Source organism: Heterodontus francisci, chromosome X (assembly GCF_036365525.1).
Source record: "Heterodontus francisci isolate sHetFra1 chromosome X, sHetFra1.hap1, whole genome shotgun sequence".
Taxonomy (NCBI): domain Eukaryota; kingdom Metazoa; phylum Chordata; class Chondrichthyes; order Heterodontiformes; family Heterodontidae; genus Heterodontus; species Heterodontus francisci.
Window position 1 is genome coordinate 22,424,163 of NC_090421.1, and position 20,167 is coordinate 22,444,329.

Here is a 20,167-nt window from a genome sequence, read left to right on the forward strand (position 1 = left end):
ACACAAAAATCACAGACACAGACACAAAGACACACACACACACACACACACAATCCACACCAATATCAGTAAATATCACCAACAGAACATTTGTAACAATCCCCAGTTCCTTCCCAGTCCTGAGAAAGACACAGAAAGAGGTTTGGAGTAACAGAGAGAGACAGTGGAAGAGCGAGGACAAAACAGGTTATTGGAGATACTTTACATGTAATTGTGTTCCAAAGATTTTATGAAAAGTTAAAAGGTAAAAGGCACTGAAAAAAAAACTGACCGCACACAGCAATCCCGAGACAATTTGGAATTGAGGGAAGGGAAGACGCATTAAAATTCACACTGATGTTAATAAAAATCCCCAATCATAACCTCTGTAACAATCCCCATTATCTGCTCAGTTATGAAGATGGAGTTTAGTGTGAGGGATTTAGGGGTGGGTGTTGGATTAGTATTTGATATTTGTAGACTTCAGGGAATGAGTTAAAGGTTTAGAAATAACCAAGAAATGGCTGAAAGCATTGCTGTCCTGGGAATAACATATCAATGGACAGGAAGAATCAGGAATGTCTCCTGTGCTAGGATGAACATATCAAAGTACAGGCCCCCTAGGGAATGGATTGAGAGACAGCCCGACATGTCAGAGGCTCAAGGGGTGGCGTTTTCAAACAGCTCACTCAGGATATAACTGGGTAGGAAGATTCCAGTTCCAATCTCAAAATCCACTCTTTCACTCTCTCTCTCTCTCTCTCTCGAGAGAGAGAGAGAGCAGACTCATTCCCCACTCTGGTTGTGTGTGTGTGAGTGTGAGTGTGAGTGTGTGTGTGTGTGTGTGTGTGTGTGTGTGTGTGTGTGTGTGTACACTACAACTGTGATTTAATTGTATTTGAATAATGCTGACTTGTCTGTGCAACTGAGAGAGAAATCCTGGGCTCTTGTTGTGCTGTTTTGTTCAAAGAAGTACTGTGCCCATTTCAATTCATTTTACTGAGGTTCTGAGTTTAGATTTCTCTCTCTGCCTTTCTCCAGCTTTCTTTCCCTCTGTCTCTGTGTTTAAACTTTTAATACCGAAAAAAATGACACTGCAATGTGATTTGTTGTTCTAAATGGAGAGCCAATAATATTACATAAAGATTATATATGAAATAGATGGAAAAACATAAGGACAGAGAGAGCAGGGAGAGGGACACATGGGCGACTGATTTGTGAACAGAGAGAGAGAGAGATGCAGAGACAGGGAGAGAAGTAAAGAGTCAGAACACAGACAAACACAGGTGACGGCAGCTTTCTGAACCCTTTTAGCCTCTGGTTTACTGAATGTGATTTGTTAGTATTTGGGATTTCCTGAGAGATTGCCTGTGTGAGGAGGGGAATTCCTGGGCTCTTGTGATTTTGTTCAACAATGCCTTCTAATCAATTTTCTCTCTCTCCCTCATGTCTTTGTAATTTTCATTCTGAAAACTGCATTGTGAAGTGGAAAAGAGGGAATGTCTGGGACAAGTAATCTTTGGACAGGCGCTTCATTCAAAAGGGACAGACTGAGTTCACAGGCTGCACCCAATGGACCCAGGTCAGTTGTGTCTGCTTATTAGCCCGAGGTTTAATTTCCTCTCTGCAGCTCTTGGGTTTTTGGTGCTTTGAGTTAACTAGTTCCTGTTGGATTGAGGCCCTGGAGTTTTGAAAAGGTTGAACGCCTGGGGTTAAATGAGCAACCCCAGGAGGGAGTCCCATTTGCCACTTGCTCCTCCCAGCCCTTTCTGCGAGGTTTCTTGGTGTTTGGGGCAATGCTATGAAGTTTACAGTTAAAAAGATGCACAGTTCCCATTTTAATTCATTTTACTGTCGTTCTGAGGTTAGCTTTCACTCTGTCTACACATTCTTTCCCGATGTCTCAATCTCCTCCAATGTCTCTGTCTCTGTTTCACACTCGCTTTATCTATTTAGACTTTTAACAAAAAAAAAAAGAAATTGCCACACACAGCAATGTGATTTGTCGTTATTTGAATTGGTGAGATGGAATCAGCAGCGGAATCATCAGTTAGCACTTTCTGCGGACGGAGGGGATATTACTAGACTGGGTGGAGGGGCAGGGCGCTTGCAGCAGGTGTGGATATGGGGAAGGAGGGAGTCCTATTTGCCATTTGCTCCTTCCTGTCCTGTCTGTGAGGTTTGGTGTGAGCTGTGGAGGGAATTGATCAGTTTCACTGGGGCCTGTTCTTGTTGCCCAGGTTTAGTGCAGAGTCTGTGAGCCCTGTTATATTATTAAACTGCAGTAATGTTCCTCTCTGATAGGGTTGAGGGGGGAAGGGGTTGGGGTGGTTAGGAGACATAGGATCTGGAGCTCTCCAGGGTTTAATTACTGCCCAGCTCCCAATTTATGGAGTTAATCCTCTCAGTCACACCCTCCCACAAGGTTTGATTTACAGAAATCAATTCTGGGAATGGAATGTTGATAAATAAATATTTCCTGATGGAATTTAAAGAGACAGTTTCGCCCTTTCTGGGGACTGCGGGGAAATTTGGCTATTATCACATTGCTACTTGTGGGATTTTGCTTTGCATAAAGTGCACTACATCAGTTCCTACATTCCAACAATGAGGGTACTTTAAAATTCAGCTCCCTGAGGGACTGAGTGCGGATTTCTCGGTGCTTTCTCTCTATTTTCCTCTGCTTTTTTCACCCTCACACTTTCTCTATTTTCGCCATTAATAAATAGGTGCTACAATGTGATTATGTGGTTATTTTAAACGGTAACAGAAACACTGCAGAGGACGTTTCAATCAAGAGTAAGTCCGAGATCGAGAGGAAAATAAACAGTTGTGGATGGGGGTGGGAGGGGGAAGGGAGTGGTGCAGGGGAAAGTCAGGGAGAGGGATGTTTGAGATTTTGAAACTGCAGGAATGTTCCTCTCTCTGGGATCCCTCAACTAACATCAATAAACAGATTATCTGTCTAATATCACCTTGCTGTCTGTGAGATCTTGCAGTGTACAACTTGCCTGCAGTATTTCCTGCATTGTTACAGTGGCTGCACTTTAGAAGTGAATTAATTGTGAGTAAAGCTGTCCTGAAGGCTTGTAATTAAATTCCTGAGCTTGAAGCTGGTATAATTCTCGAATACTGCTGGTGTTCTGGGCAGTGCCGCAAATTTGAAGCTTAAGTGAAATGTGAAGCAGTCATTTGAATTGAGATGAGGTTCTTAGAGTGGATTTCTCTGCCTGTCTCTCTCTCTCCATTTTTCTCTCTGCATGGGAGCAATGGGAGGGAGAGATAAGCAGGCGAGTGAGGGAAACATGGAGGGAATCAGTCAGGGAGAGGAGGGGGAGCTGGCTCTTATCACACTGTTGCTTGTGGGGTCTTGCTGTGCACAAATGGCTGACAGCAGTTTCAACATTGCAGGAGTGACGACCACTTTAAATATTAATTCATTGAGAGTCAAATGCTTCTGTGAATCAGTAATCAAATGGCCAAAATATGAAGTTTTTAAAGGCTTGTTATAATTTCCGAATGATGCTGGTGTTTTAGGCTGTGGGCTGAATTTAACAGTGAAATTGAGCTCAGATTTTCAGGCATTGGAATGTAGATTTTTCTCTCCATCCGTCTAGAGGAGAGGGGATGGGTGTAACTTGTGGTTGGGCGTTTTTACAATGAGGCAAAAACAGATGTAGAGCGACACACAGAGAAATGGAGGGAAAGCGAGGGCGAAAGACAGAGACAGAGAGAAAGAAACAGCTGGAAATACAGGATGAACACATGGGGAGGCACACCGGCTCTTGTTGGGGGGACGTGCTGCAGTGTTTAGTCACTGCCCTGCTCCCAGCCCCTGTAGGGAAGCTTCAACCACCCCCCCACCACCACCACCCCAACGCCACCCCACCCTCCCGCGTCCAACCACATCTCCCACCCTTGAGGGTGTCCCGGTTTTTAATTAAATTTAATGCTGGGGAAGTGATTAAATGTTGGAACATTCATCTCAGTTTAAGCAGATAATTTCACAGTGTCTGGGAACAGAATGGAGCACATTGTTTCAAAGATCTGCCTGTAAATTGCAGCAATGTTGTTCACAATAGGGTTTGGAGTGAAAAGTTTGCAGGTCATCAGGAAGCAGCTCCTTGCCATGTCTCTGCTCAGAGCTGGCTCTGTTACCTGGATTAACAGGTCAATGGGCAGGTACTCAGCTCCTAAAACACTCTCACACATCTCCAATCACGTCCAATTCCCTGGCTCTGTATCGGGAGAAGTTCTTGTAAGATGGGGAGCCACTGAGGGACAAACAAGAAATTCTTAGCAGGTCTGGCAGCATCTGTGGGGCCAGAGCAAAGTTAATGTTTCAGGTCCCGTTTTTGCCCCATACCCTTTTATCTCTTTAGACCCAAGAGCTATATCTAACTCCTTCTTGAAGACATACAATGTTTTGGCCTCAACTGCTTTTTGTGGTAGCGAATTTCACAGGCTCACCACTCGCTGGGTGATGAAATGTCTCCTTATCTCAGTCCTGAAAGGTTTGCCCAGTTTCCTAAGACTAGGATCTCTGGTTCTGGACTCCCCCACCATCGGGAACATCCTTCCTGCATCTACCCTGTCAAGTCCTGTTAGAATTGGTTAGGTTTCTATGAGATCCCCCCTCACTCTTCTGAGCTCCAGCGAACATAATCCTAACCGACTCAACCTCTCCTCATACGTTAGTCCCACCATCCCAGGAATCAGTCTGGTAAACCTTCGCTGCACTCCCTCTAGAGCAAGAACATCCTGACTCAGATAAGCCGAACAAACCTGCACACAATTGGGCGGCACATTGGTTAGCACTGCAAATTCACAGCTCTCGCGAAGCGGGTTCAGTTCTGGCTACTGCCTCTGAGGAGTTTGCAAGTTCTCCCTATGACCGCGTGTGTTTCTACCAGGTGCACCTGTTTTCTCCCACAGCCAAAGTCTTGCAGGTTGAGAGGTGAATTGGTAATTGCAAATTGCCACTAGTGTAGGTAGAAGGTAGGCGAATGGTGGGTATGTGGTAGGGAATATAAGATTAATGTAGGATTAGTATAAAATGGGTGGTGGTTTGTCGACACAGCCTGAAGGGACTGTTTCAGTGCTGTATCTCTAAATACATAGAATAAACAATATTCCAGGTGTGGTCTCACCAAGGCCCTGTATAATTGCAGCAAGACATCTCTGCTCCTGTATTCGAATCCTCTTGCTATGAAGGCCAACATACCGTTTACCTTTTTTATCGCCTGTTGCACCTGCATGCTTACCTTCAGTGACTGGTGTACTAGAATACCCAGGTCTCGCTGCATATTCCCCTCTCTCAGTTTAAAGCCGTTCAGATAATAATCTGCCTTCCTATTTTTGCTACCAAAGTGGATAACCTCACATTTATCCACATTATACTGCATCAGCAATGCATTTGCTCACTCACTCAACTTGTCCAAATCACCCTGATGCCTTACTGCATCCTTCTCACAACTCACCCTCCCAACCAGTTTTGTGTCATCTGCAAATTTGGAGATATTACATTTAGTTCCTTCATCTAAATCATTAATGTATATTGTGAATAGCTGCGGTCCTGGCACCGATCCCTGTGTTATCCCACTAGTCACTGCCTGCCATTCGGAAAAAGACCCATTTATCCCTACTCTTTGTTTCCTGTCCGCCAACCAATTTTCTATCCATCGCAACGCACTACCCCAATCCCGTCCAAGTTAATTTTACATGCTAATCTCTTTTGTGGGACTTTGTCAAAAGCCATCTGAATGCCCAAATAAACCACATCCACTGGCTCCCCTCATCAACTCTACCAGTTACATCCTCGAAGAATTCTAGTAGATTTGTCAAGCATGATTTCCCTTTCGTAAATTCATGCTGACTGTGCCTGATTCTACCACTGTTCTCTAAGTGCTCTGCTATAAAATCTTTGATAATGGACACTAAAATTTTCCCCACTCCGGACGTCTGGCTGACTCGTCTATAATTCCCTGCTTTCTCTCTACCTCCCTTTTTAAATAGTGGGGTTACATTAGCTACCCTCCAATCTGTAGGAACTGATCCAAAGTCAATAGAATCTTTGAGGATGACCACCAGTGCATCCAGTATTTCTAGGGCCACTTCCATAAGTTCTCTGATATGCAGACCATCAGGCCCTGGGAATTTATCGGCCTTCAATCCCAACATTTTCCCCAACACCATTTCTCTACTAATACTGATTTATTTCAGTTCCTCTCCTTCACTAAGCCCTGTGTTTCCCAACATTTCTGTTCTGATATTTGTGTCCTCATTTGTAAATACAGAACCAAAGTATGCATTTGGTTGGTCAGCCATTTCATTATTCCCCATAATAAATTCCCCTGTTTCTGACTTGAAGGGACCTACATTTGTCTTCACCAATCTTTTTCTCTTCACATACCGATATAAACTTTTACAGTCAGTTTTTATGTTCCCCACAAGCTTGCTCTCGGACTGTATTTTCCCCTTCTTATTCAATCCCTTGTTCCTCCTTTGCTGAATTCTAAACAGCTCCCAATCCTCAGGCCTGTTGTGTTTCCTACCAAATTTATATGCCTCTTCCTTGGATCTAATGCTATCTCTGATTTCCCTTGTAAGTCATGGCTTGGCTACCTTTCCCGTTTTACCTTTCCACCAGACAGGGATGAACAATTGTTGCAATTCATCTATCCGCTCTTTAAATGTTTGTCATTGCCTATGCACCGGCATCCCTTTAAGTAACGTTTCCCAATCCATCATAGACAACTCCCACCTCATACCTTTGCAGCTTCCTTTATGAAGATTCTAGATCCTTGTCTCAGAATCAACGATGTCACTCTCCATATTGATGAAGAAGTCTATCATATTGTGGTCGCTCGTCCCCAAGCGGTCTTGCATCACTAGATTGTCAATTATTCTACTCTCATTACACAATACCCTGTCTGGATAGCCTATTCTCCAGTTAGTTCTGCATCGTATTGGTCCAGAAAGCCATCCCGTATACAATCCAAGAATTCTTCCTCGATTGTGACTAATCTGATTTGCCCAACCTATATGCAGAATAAAGTCACCCATAATTTCAGATGTTCCTTTAGCGCATGCAACTCTAATTTCCTGTTTAATGCCATTCGCAACATCACCAGTACAGTTTGGGGGCCTATATAGAACCCTCACTAACGTTTTTTTGCCACTTAGTGTTTCTCAGCTCTACCCATACAGATTCCCCCGCGTCAGAGCTAACAACTTTCCTCACTATTGCATTAATTTCCTCTTTAACCATCTCCACCTGCTCGTGCCCCTGTCTCACTGCAGTTATTGTCCCTTCTCACCATCTCAATCTGCTGATGTCGCTGTCTCACTGCAGTTACTGTCCCCTCTCACCATCTCCATCAGCTCGTGTCCCTGTCTCACCGCAGTTAAAGCTCCCCCCCACCACCTCGCCATCTCCATCTGCTTGTGTCTCTGTCTCACTGTCGTGACTGTGCTCAACCTTACCTTCTCCATCTTCTGGTGTGACTGTCTCACTGCTGATATTGCCCCTACACATCTCCATCTGCTGGTGTGCCTGTTTAACTGCAGTTTCTGCCCCCTTTCTCCATCGCCACCTTCTGGTGTTCCTTTCTCATGCAGTTACAGGCATCCTCCCGTCAACATTTCCATCTGCTGGTGTCCCGGTCTCACTGCAGTTTCTGATCCTCTCACCATCTCACAATCACTGTGATTTGCAACTTTGTCCATTTTGCTACGCGTCCATGGTGGGTTTAGTTGAATCCAGCTTTGCAGCAATGACAACCTTTGAGAAACCATTTATGAATCTTCTGCAGTGCACGTCGCGCCTCAATAGGTCAGATTATCAAGAAAATATAATCTCAGAATCAGATTTAAAATCATTTCAGTGCTCGGTACTGTGAATATTAAATGTACTTTCTGTCCTGTGGAGAGTGTATGGAATGAAATATGAAATGGGATTTAGTTATTCTGTTTGAAACCCTTCAGCTCTTCCTATGATTTCACTAATTTATCAATGAGTTTGAGAGGGTATTTCACCGCCTTCTTCAGCTCCTGCCTGAATTTAGTCTGGGTCACAGTGTAAATACATGTGTTGTTACAGCAACTGAGAAGCTGCAGCAGCTTTGAAGTTTCATTTGTGATATAGCGAGGATCAGTGTCGGAAGAATAATACCTAATATCTGCGATTCGCCGATAAATGACATAGACAACCCGGACCGCCCATAATAGTATAAAACTGCCGGATATACTGAAGAGTAAAATAATTGATTTTCTGCGATTCTCCATCTCTGGGTCCTTGGCATTCTCCCTATCGCTGTGGCCCTGGAATCCCCTACGGATTTTATCGGAGAATAAAATCCGTCTGACAGTCAGAACATTGAGCAGCAAAATCAGAACGACCGGGACACAAGGGGTTAAAATACGGTCAAACAATTCAAATGCCCCCCACGTGGGGGATGTATGGAAGCTCGGTTTATAAACACAACCCATGGGAACATTATCAATAATGTAATAGTGTTCCATTGTAAAGTACCAGGGGACAGTCACTAAACAGCCCAGCACACTGACTGTTCCGACAACCACAGCCGCCGTTTTCTCCGTGCAATATTTTGTTTTCAACTTCTCACAACAAATGGCCACAAATCGATCAAGGGTGAAAGTGACTGTGAGCCAGACAGAAACAACTGTGGCTGCAGTAAGCAGAACAGCATTGAGAGAACACATCGGAGTACTTCTCAGGAATGAATCTGGGAAATAAATTAAAACAATCCAATTCAATATGGGATTAGTGATAACGACCAGGAGATCAGCCACTGCCATTCCCATCAGGTGGACAGTGATACATTTGGAGAGACCGCACTTTCCTCGGGACAGGATCACAATCGCCGCCAAGTTAACTGGAAGAGAAAGAAAAGGAAGCAGAGAAATTACTGATCAGACCTGGAGCCAAAGCAGCAGTTTTACAGGATCTGGGCTGAAATTTCCAGCTTTGTTGCGGCATCGAGCAGTGAAAACTGATTCATTGACCTGGGCAGTGCTTTTTCACAGTGAAATGTTTGAATGCACAATTATTAATAAGGAATTGGGAAATTGATATAAAAAGTGAATGAAGTCCTACTGGAAGTACTGAGTGAGGATGCAGTGCCAGTGGGGAAATGAGAATAGGTTTTAGAGCGATGGAATCCTAATGAGTTAATTGGGAATTTGTCTCTACACTGTTGTGTGGGAAGGTTTGGGGAGAGCGGGATATGTAGCTGGCTTGTTGCCCTGTGTTCAGAGAACCGACCGAGACAGTTACGAAATGGGAAAAGGCTTAAAACTGCATCGTTGAGTTTGCGTGACAGCCAAGTGGCCTCTTCCTTCTCCTGCGTTACTGTATTCCTATCAGGTTCGACGAAGCAGATGAAGGTGGATCCAATGAGTGATAGGGAGGGAGAGAAGGAAAAAGACATGTTCGTGCTGGAGTGGAGACAGGATCACATGGTTTAGGAAATTGGATAAACAGAAGCAACGCATGAGGAGACTAAGGATTCAATACAGTGAGAGGAGAGGCTAAAATTCACAGGGAGAGACTGCAACAGAGTGTTCGAGGAAATCTAATCTATAGATCCCAGGAATACAACTCAATTAATACATTCCAGCAATAATCCCTGTGGTTATTGTTGTTGGGGAACAGTTCAATATATTCAGTGTTACAGGCAATTAACTATATAATTAAATATATTTCTGATATCAGCCTCGATCTTTATTGAATTTAGCAATCCAATTGATTTTAAAGTGTCGTATTTACATGATGAATTACCATCAGTGAAGAACTGATTCTATTCTGTTTATTAAGTCACTAAGTAAGGAGTCGGAACTTTCTACAAAGTAAAATGAGGACCTGACAGAAATCAACACAGAGGATCAAGTCCAACAGGTATATGAACACAATCTGACAACAGACAACTTCAACTCACAGTTTCTCTCACTAATTGTTCTGGACATTCCACCAGTTTATGATAGTGAGTTATTCACACTGCTGCGTCTTTCTCTTTCTCTTTACTTCTGCTTATCTCTTTCCCTCGACTTCGTTCTTCCTGCTCCTTTTCTGATTCCCCATCTCTCTGGAGCTCTCACACCCTGCAAACTATTACTTAATGCTACTTTTCACATACGATTGTTTTGTGATATCTTCGCCTGTGTTCTTTTTACCTGCCCGATGTTTCATGATTCTATTCTCAAAGTCAGCTTGTTCACCGGTGAAATGTGAATAATTGAATGCATTTACAGAACACCCAATTCTCCACCTGTTCACCTGCACTCTTTACTTCATCTACAATGCATGGAACAAACAGGATCGAAAGCTTCTTCCAGACAAAACTCACAATCATTGAAATTCCTTCTCCTGGAATTGTAAAATAAACCGTTAGAATGTGGGATAGTTTAATTAATAAAACACCAACATCATCGCTGCAGCTGCTAACCTAGAGATAAATGGAAAGCATCTTGATTCCAACTATAGAATGTAAATCCATGAAACATTACATCAATACTTTCTATTTTACAATGTGACAGTGAAGGCTTCACAGTGAAGCAGAGAAGGGGATGTGAAAGTGACAGCAGCAAACTCAGTTCAGTAGCCAGACCTCGCAAGCAGCGTCAGAGAGACACAGCATGAAACAGTATTTGATAACAGTGATAAGCAATAACACATTGAAATTCCAGCTAAACTGAGCCATGTTATTGGGGAGGAAGGACATTGCTGTCCCTTTGCAACACTGAGCCTCTGAGATGCCTGAATGTCAAAGACTGAAAAAATAGAAACATTCATAAAAGTATTTTAGGACCAGTTAGATCCACATTATCAAACTGTTCAACGCTACTGGTGGTCTGATACTTGATCCTAACCGAGACATCTCATTGAAATACATTCAATACACAGAATAATCCAGCAGCAATACCAGGGTTACTTAAAACAATACCATTAAAGACATATTGCAACTCCCACAAGAATGAAAGAGTAGGCAATGAGGAGATTCCATCAGCAAATTGCTGTAAAAGAACAGGTGGCTTTGGAAAACACGCATTGAGAAGTAATATCGAGCACAGCAGCAGTTAACATTGATTTGCACCATTAACAGTTGTGATCCTGACTTACCAGGAACTCCAATTGCTACAAGTACAGGATAATAAATGCTTGCTATCTGTAGGATTACTGGATATCCCATTTCGGTGAGAAGCAGAGACTTCTGTTAACCTGGAATCCACAGCTCCAGCAGGCACTCTGAGCTGATCCATTCCAATGGGTCCTGTTTAATACAGGGGATAAGTCTCCACTGACACGGTTATACCCATGATATTTGTTATTCGTTACACTCACCAGAACAAACACATTGCATCAGCAGCTTTGACTCTGATGTAAATAATGTGGTGGATAAAACACAATCATTTCAATGTCAATGACATTTTCTCAGTAAAGCCTGAAGCAAACCTGAAATCTGTACACTGGATGGATACTGCAGTTATGAGTGGCATCATTTACATTTTCCGTATGATTGCATTGACCTTGTTCACTCTCCCTGTTTCTATTGTAAATGTAACTGATCTGTCTGCAGTGTACACTGAACCCAGGGACAAAATCAAACACGGTTCACTCTGTTCCTGGCTTTTCCCAGTTAAAATGTGAACTTAGAGTCTCTGATTCAGGGCCAAATACAGAGCTACTTCTCGAAACAACTATTATTAGGGGACATAAACTGTCCACATCCATTGGGGAGGCAGTCGCATAGTGATAATATCACTGGCCAAGTAATCCAGAGGCCCAACATAATGGCCTGGGGCAGGGGTTCAAATCCCACCATTGCAACTGTATAAAATAGAGGGAGATCCCCCTCTACATATAAAATGGAGGGAGCTGAAGGAAAGAGGAGAGAGACAAATGAAAACAAACTGAGAAATGGAGAGAAGGATGAAGTGAAAGACAGTGAGAGTTAGAAGAGATAGCGAAACAAGACCTTGACAGAATACAGAACGGGGTGGCACAGTGGCGCAGTGGTTAGCACCGCAGCCTTAAAGCTCCAGCGACCCAGGTTCAGTTTCGGGTACTGCCTGTGTGGAGTTTGCAAGTTCTCCCTGTGACCGCGTGGGTTTCCACAGGGTGCTCCGGTTTCATCCCACAGCCAAAGCCTTGCAGGTTGATAGGTAAATTGGCCATTGTAAATTGCCCCTAAGGGTGGTCGGGGAATGGTGGGGATGCAGTAGGGAATGTGGGGTTAATGTAGGATTATTATGGATGGTTGTTGGTCGGCACAGCCTCGGTGGGCCGAAGGGCCTGTTTCAGTGCTGTATCTCTAATAAATAAATAAACCAATAAAAATCCTCATTGTCTGACCAGTCCTACGTTGGGAGATTGGAGTGACTGTTTTAGGAGTGAGTGTTGGATCAGTGTTTGACATTTTCAAACTGCAGTGACATTCCAAACAAGGGCAAGATTTACAGGTTCGAAATTAACTATGAAATGGTTCAAACATTGCTTTCCGGGGAGAGAGGGGGCGAGATGGAGGGAGACAGACACAAACAGAGTGGGACAGAGACAGTGGGTTAAAAAGAGACAGAGCTAGATGGAGAGAGACAAAGGGAGAAACAGAGAGAGGGACGGACAGAGAAGGAGACACGCAGATGCAGAGGGAGAGAGACAGGGAGAAAGAGAGAGAGAGAGTCAAAAACAGACTGAGAGACACCGATACAGAGGGAGAAAGGGACGGAGACAGAGAGGAGGAAAACAGGCAGGGGGGAAGGAGAGAGATTATAAGAGAAATGTTACATTTAATATTGTTGACAAAAAGGTAAAATTAAAACTGGCAGTGCACAAGAACTAAGTTTGAAAGGAAGAATTGGTGGTATAGTGTGAGTGTTTTGGGGGCAAGTGTTGGATCAGTGTTTGTTATTTTCAACTGGCAGTGACACGTAATAATTCATAGAGACAGGCAGAGACGGACAGTGGGGGGAGGAGGGGGGGCACAGCAGGAACATCAGTCATTTTAACTTCACTGGTGGGAATACTTCTAGAAAAAATAAGTCGGGCCAAAATCAATAGTCACGTTGTCAAATGTGAGTTAATTAAGAAAAGGCAGCATGGACTTCTTACAAAAAATCATGTTTAACTAACTTGCTGGAGCTTTTGAGGAGGTAGCAGAGAGGGTTTATGAGGGCAATGCTGATGATGTGCTGCACATGGACTTTCAAAAGGCGATTGATACAGTGCCACACAACAGACCGATGAGCAAACCTTTCATTCATGCAATAAAAGGGACGGTAGAAACATGGATACGAAATTAGCTGAGTGATAGGAAACAAAGACTCGTGGTTATGGATGCTTTTTTTCGGGCTGGAGATGGGTTTGTAGTGGAGTTCCCAAGGGATCAGTATTGTGTCCATTGCTTTCCTGATTATATATTAATGACCTCGACCTTGGTGCACTGGGCACAATTTCAGTGTTTTCAGGATGGTACTAAACTTGGAAGCAGTGTGAACTGTGAGGTGGATAGTGTAGATTTTCAAAAGGACATAGACAAGATGGTAGAATGGACATACGGGTGGCAGATGAACGTTCAATGCAGATAAATGTGAAGTGATTCAATTTTTTAGGAAGAACATGGCGAGTCAATATAAAATAGACTGCTTTTGCTGACAACGCTACCGCTAGGAGGCGCTGTGGTGGCACATGCGCACTTGCATCATGTGCCACTAAAACGTCACAGACTGGGACTTTAGGCAGCTGCCAGAACTAAAGATGGCGCTGCTCAAATAATCACACGGAGGCAACCTAACAAATACATGTCAGCATACAATGGCGGAGTGAGAGAGCGAACGAGCTGGTGTCGGGGAGCGAGCCGGGGCCGGGGAGCGGGCCGGGGCGGGGAGCGGCCCTGGGGGGGATGGGGGAGTGGGCTGGGGCGGGGAGGGAGGGGGTAGCGGGCTGGGGAAGGAAGTGGAAGCGGAGCGGGCCTGGTGGGCGAGTGAACGGCCCAGTGACGGAGGGGAGTGGAGCGGGCCTGCAGGGAGTGGAGCGGCCATCGAGTGGGCGCGCGAATGGCCCAGTGACGGAGGGAAGCAGAGCGGCCGGAGGCAGCAGCGTGCGGGGGCGGGGTGGGTTGCGTTTTTCTACGCATGCGCCATAAATTTGCAATGGCAAAAGACTTACCCGCACCCGGCAACATCAAGGTCTTCAGCTGCTCGCTCCCCGCGGTTCTCTACGGCCTCTCGCTTCCGGCCCTCTCCTTCCAGCCGTTCTCTCCAGCTGCAGATCCCCCATCCAGCTGCTTTCTCCCTTGCTTCTCAACTGTACTTCAGGCATTGCAGCTGCCTGGTCCCTGCCTTTTGCATCCCTCTCTTCAGGAGCTTCGGAATATAACTCTCTCCCACTACCCCCGACACACTCTCTCTACCTCCCCCTCACGCCCCATCTCCCCTCCCTCTTCCCCCTCACAACCCCCTCCCTCTACTCCCTCACACGCACTCCCCCTTCCCCCTCACAACCCCCTCCCTCTTCCCCCTCGCAATCCCTTCCCTCTTCCCCCTCACAACCACCTCCCTCATTCCCCCCACTATCCCCTCCCTCTTCCCCCCACAACCCCCTCCCTCTTCCCCCACCCCTTCACAGCCCCACCTCTTCCCCCGCCAACCCCTTCACAACACCCCCTCCCGCCCCCCAAGGACCACACCGCAGTTGAGTATCTGAAGTGCAGTTGCAAAGTCGGCAAAATAACATCAAAAACCTCAACAATTCCAGGTTTAATTATTGAGAAATTTTATTAAGTGCATTAAACATTCGAGGCACTGCTGTGCATGGATACATAAGTGTTGTGTTGCCAGCATTCCCGTGAGACAGACAGGCCGAGTCTCTGATATGCAGAACTAAAGAGATTGTTCCTGGAGAGCCTTGTAGTGAATGAATGTGTGGCTCTCTATTCCACGACGGTATTGTCCATGTGAAGATGGCAAAGTCACCAGAATCTGAGCTCAGTCTATTCTTGGTGAATGTTCCCCGAACGCATCCCAATATGCGCTCCCACTTCATCCAGAAATGCAAGGTTCCTTTTCGTATCGTGACAAGCTCCGCAGCATGATCCAGTTGCCTTCGTTGCTTGATTGCTGACCTTAAGTCTCAAGGATTGTTTTCTCAAGGGCATGTTTTATGTGAAAAGAAATAAGGAAAGAACATCAGTGTCAGAGCTTCCCTCCTCCAATGAAATTACTGTTGAGCATGCTTTATGTTCTGCAGTAAAGGCATGTACTGATAACACCGCCAATGAATCACTTAGTACCCAACTAAGTTGTAGGAGTCAGGATGATGTTACTGCCCCTATCTCCATATGGTTCAATGCTGCTCTCAGGGAAAACATGAATGATGTGAGGGTGCTGGAAAAAGAAGCACATTCCTTTTGGACTATGAACATAAAGCAGGCCATTTAGCCCAGCTGTTCCCTGCTAGTGGTTATGCTACTCGTGCGCCTTCCCATCCGCTCCCATTTGATCCAGGTGATCCAGAGGGCTGGACTAATGATCCAGAGTTAGGAGATCTAAATCCCACCTCGGCAGATGGAGAATTTGTATTTCATTAACTAAATGCATCTGGACTTTAAAACAAAAAATATCTCAGGAATGGTGGCTATGAAAATATCAGATTGTCGTACATACCAACTTGATTCACTAATATCCTTTCGGGAAGCAAATCTGCTGTACTGACCTGGTCTGGCCAATATGTGACTCCAGACCCACAGTAATGTAGCTGAATCTTAACTGCTCTCTGAAATGGCCTAGCAAGCCACTAAGTTGTCAAGGGAAATTAGGGGTGGGCATTTATTCCTGGCCGAGCCAGCGACGCCCAAATCCCGCAAAATGAATTTTGAAAAAAACATATTACAGAGAATGCGGCCTCGAGATATGAGCAGTGGAAGGGATTGAGGTAATTGCTTGAAATTGCATGATAACAGCAGTGTTGAGGGATGCACAAAAGAGAATCAGTTTGTTGGCGTTATCTTCATTTTTCAAAGATGTTACGGCCAGATGGTAAGAAGTCTGGGTTGTCCCCATTTTTTGCCTTTTGACTGACCGCAGCAAGTATTTTTGTTACTCGGGTTTTAACCCCCTTTTATTTTATTTGTCAAATAAATAGACAGCGACAGATTTTCTTGTAGGTTTCAAATGGAGGTTGAAATACTTGTTGAGCAATCTTTATTCCCCAATTGGTCGCAATTGCACCCACTCACGCATTCGCACACACACGCACACATGCACACACAGGGGATAGAAAAAGAAAAAAATAAGTAAGTGGTTTGAAGTGAAGTGGATGTGCGGGGTTCATGGTAAACCTATTGGATCTCCTTGGAGGACTTTTTTAAAGTTACAGGCCTGGTTTGTTTGCAGCTTTCTCTTTTGGATGAGATTTCAGTCTGGAGACAGTGATCACTTGCAGTTCTGTACTTTAACCAGTTGAAGTGTAGAGTACACAAGCACCTTCTTTGACATTTTGTTGGTGATCTCAGCTCTCAGCTGGACAGGATTTTGGCAATGTTGTTCTGATTTTCCCTCTTCCTCTCTCTCCCGTGAACTACTTTTAAGGCCAAACATTCTCACACATCTTGCCTCTGTTGGGAGACACAGAGTCCACCAACCCATGGTGACCAACAATGGACCAGAATGTGGCTACTTCACCCCTTCTTTGTTTCAGAAGAACCCATTGAAATCAGGACTATCTCTTGATGGGTTCGGGATAGGTGTAATTGACACCTCTTAACTTGGAATGCATACTTCGCTCTTGCCAGATAGAAAGACAGTTTGAATGTACAGGGCAAGATCGTTTCACCTGCGGTGGCCATTTTGGAGCATGCTGTCCACTTTTTAAAGGAAAAGTCAATTTTCTATAACGTTTCAGTGAGACTCTGTATTTCAATCGCTGCACTTCACTTGAATGTAACAAGGACTAAAGTCTAAACGCAAGGGAGGCCGTTTGGTGCATCTTAAAACATTCCATAGTAAGTCTCGAAAGTCCCCTGCCCCCATTGCAGCATCTAAATATTTTGTCAATGATTCCAAAATATATGTTGGAAGCCCATTCCTAGCACCATTATTCATTGAATGAGAACTTCCTTCTATCAGTCCTAGCTTAACTTTTACCAGTTGAGTTTGCATCCCTTTGGCTAACACTCATGTCCTGCCATGTTCCAGCTTTCCCTCTTCCATGCCATCTGAACACGCTCTATACAATCACCTTTCCGTGATCTCCCTAATGAGAGAAAAGTCTGCGATCTCCCACTCATTCTTCAGAAACCGGCATGGTTGGGGTAGTAAATTGTCTTTGTTGGATTGGCCTGTGCGACACGGCCGCTCTGATTTTTTTTTTATCACCAACCAAGACAAATTTCAAATCCAACCATATTGCCCAGAAGTAAGGTTATAAACCCAGCCATTTATTCAGCCCTGGTGAAAACCATGGAACTGAATATCAAGCAACCTGAGTACTAGGCGGCCATTGTGATTTTGTCTCTCTTGGCATTCCGGCAAGATGAATTTCTATCAAAGTCAATTACCGTTTTTCCATTGGCTATTTCAACTTTCAGATAGTATATTTAAATGTCAGAGGTTAGGAGTCATGAGCTAAATGGTTTTGGGATCTGTTTAGTAGTGGTGAAGAAGAGGTGACAGCTACTTTAGTCTGAGCGACTGTAATGTATGGTTACTGCATTGGTTTAACCGACCTTTCCTCCAGAGACAAACACCCGACCGAGTAAGGATGAGAGTCAGAGCCACAGCAGAGCCAACGCCAGCCTCCAGCGTAATGGATTTTGCTAAATCAGATAAAGGGGAGACAGTAGGTCCAAGTTAATGAACAGCTTCTGCACAAGATCAATAATTTGATGCTTAACGTGGGACATGAATTGGAACTGGAATACTGTAAAATCGAGAGTAAGCTCCAGAACAGGAAATGATACAAGAGATTGAAAAGTTGATGGAGTATCAGATGATCATACAGCACAGAAGGAGACCATTCGGCCCATCGTACCTGTGCTGACTCTTTGACTGAGATATCCAATTAGAGCCACTCACATCCCCTGCTCTCCACTCATTACCCTGTATCTTGTCCATTTCACTGCAGATATGAAGTTCCTGTTTGAAAGTTACGATTGATTTTACATCCACCAGTCTTTCTACCAGTGAGTTCCAGATCACAACTTGCTACAAGAAAGTAAAATCTCATCTTCTCCCCGGTTCTTATGCAAATTACATCAAACCACTGTCCTCTGGTTCTAACCACGCTTGCTAGTTTGAACAATTTTCTCTTAATCACCCTTCATTCTTTTGAAAGTTTCGCTTATATCAACCATTAACGTACTCTGCTCTGAGAGGAACAATCCCAGCATCTCCATCGCTCCACATTAGCTGCGAATTTGATCCAGAAGATCGTAGGATGGATATTATTTTATTTTCCGGCTTCTATGGGGGAAATTTTGCACTATTTGGGATCTGTGAGGAAATTATACTTGTCGGTATGAAGTCAGAAGAAATTTTAGTGAATGAATTTTTTAATCCCAGGGGAAGAACGAAAAGCATTCGCAAGTTAGCACGTTAATTTTTAGATTAGTTACACGATAGACAGAAAATATAATGAAATAGGGCTTTTAAGGTCTTGGGGCAATCGAGTAAAATGGGCGGTGTTGCACGGGCCGCCTGTTTGAGGACCCGCCCGATATACAGTTCCATTGAAGTCTATACAAGCGAATAATGGGCGGGTTGTAAAGAGGGAGGCAGGTACGATTCAGGCGAAGATGATTTCTTACAACAGGCTATCATCTTACACCGCGGTAAACCGGTCCTTACACAACTGACACAGGCTGAAAATGAAACAGATATAGCTTTTACAGAAGTCTGATAAAAACAATGAAACTGAGAATGTCACTCGCCTCTTGCAGTGGTGTACAGGGTCACTCAGAGATGATGTTACCTTCCTTCCCCCTATATCAGCTTCATACCGACAAGTATAATGTCCTCCTACACCATGATCTATATTCCTTATGGAGAAGGTGACAATATTGCTCTCTGCATCAGCAGTCTGGGCATCTAAGTAATTGGCTTCACCTTGTCTGTACAGGTAAAATGTGATGGCAGGAAGGTCCTGGAGGCTTATAGGGTTAAAAAAAATTATCCGTCCATCCTCAGCAGTAACACTAGAAACCACTGATAGATTTAGTTAGGGGAGATCTTCAATTGGTAAAGTTGAATTAGTGACAATTGGAATATAATGCATACCAGACTTAAAGCATTTTTTTTTGAAAATACAAAGAGTGTTGACCAAAGTATCAAACAATCTCATGACCACTTACCTGTTGCAGTGACTATCAACACTTTACAAGATTTGGATTCTAACCATCATCTGTTGACGAAGGCTCTATATTTGTAGGTAATGGTGACCATCTCTCCATCTATATACACACCAGTCTGTTGCTCAAGTGATATCCATGGCAGTGCCAACGGTTCTGTGGTCAAATAAATGGAAAGAAGAAGCAGAAATTGATTCTGTAGATTTTCCTGTGCAGTACAAGTCTGGTACCTCAATAACAAATGTTCTGTGTTAACGGGAAATGTTTACAGAGACGGTTGAAATGGGGCCAAATGACAAATGGGGATTTAATGGCAGGAATGAAAAGCAACGAGGCACACATTAATTCGGCAGCGGATCCATTTCCATAACCCTGGGATCAGCGCTGAAATTTCTGTCTGGGATATCAAAAGGAAGTTTTGTTGTTTTTTTATTGTTGTTCCAGTAATTTAGTGGAGACATAACCTAATTTAAAGCAGTGAACAATTCCCACAAATTGTGCCGATTTGCCTTTCAGATAATGGAGTGAAGAGATTTTGTGTGCTGTGTTGTGGGCGTCGCTGGCTAGGCCTGCATTATTGTACATCACTAATTGCCTTTGAGATGCTGGTGGAGAGCTGCCTTCTTGAACCGCTGCAGTCCATGTGTGGTAGGTACACCAACAGTGCTGGTAGAAGAAAGTTCCAGGATTTTGAACCAACGAATGTGAAGGAATGGCGGATATAGCTCCACGTCAGGAAGGTGCGTGGCGTGGAGGAGAACTCACAAGTGGTTTTCCCAAGTGCCTGCTGCCCTTATCCTCTGTGCTGTGTGTGCCAGGGTTTGGAA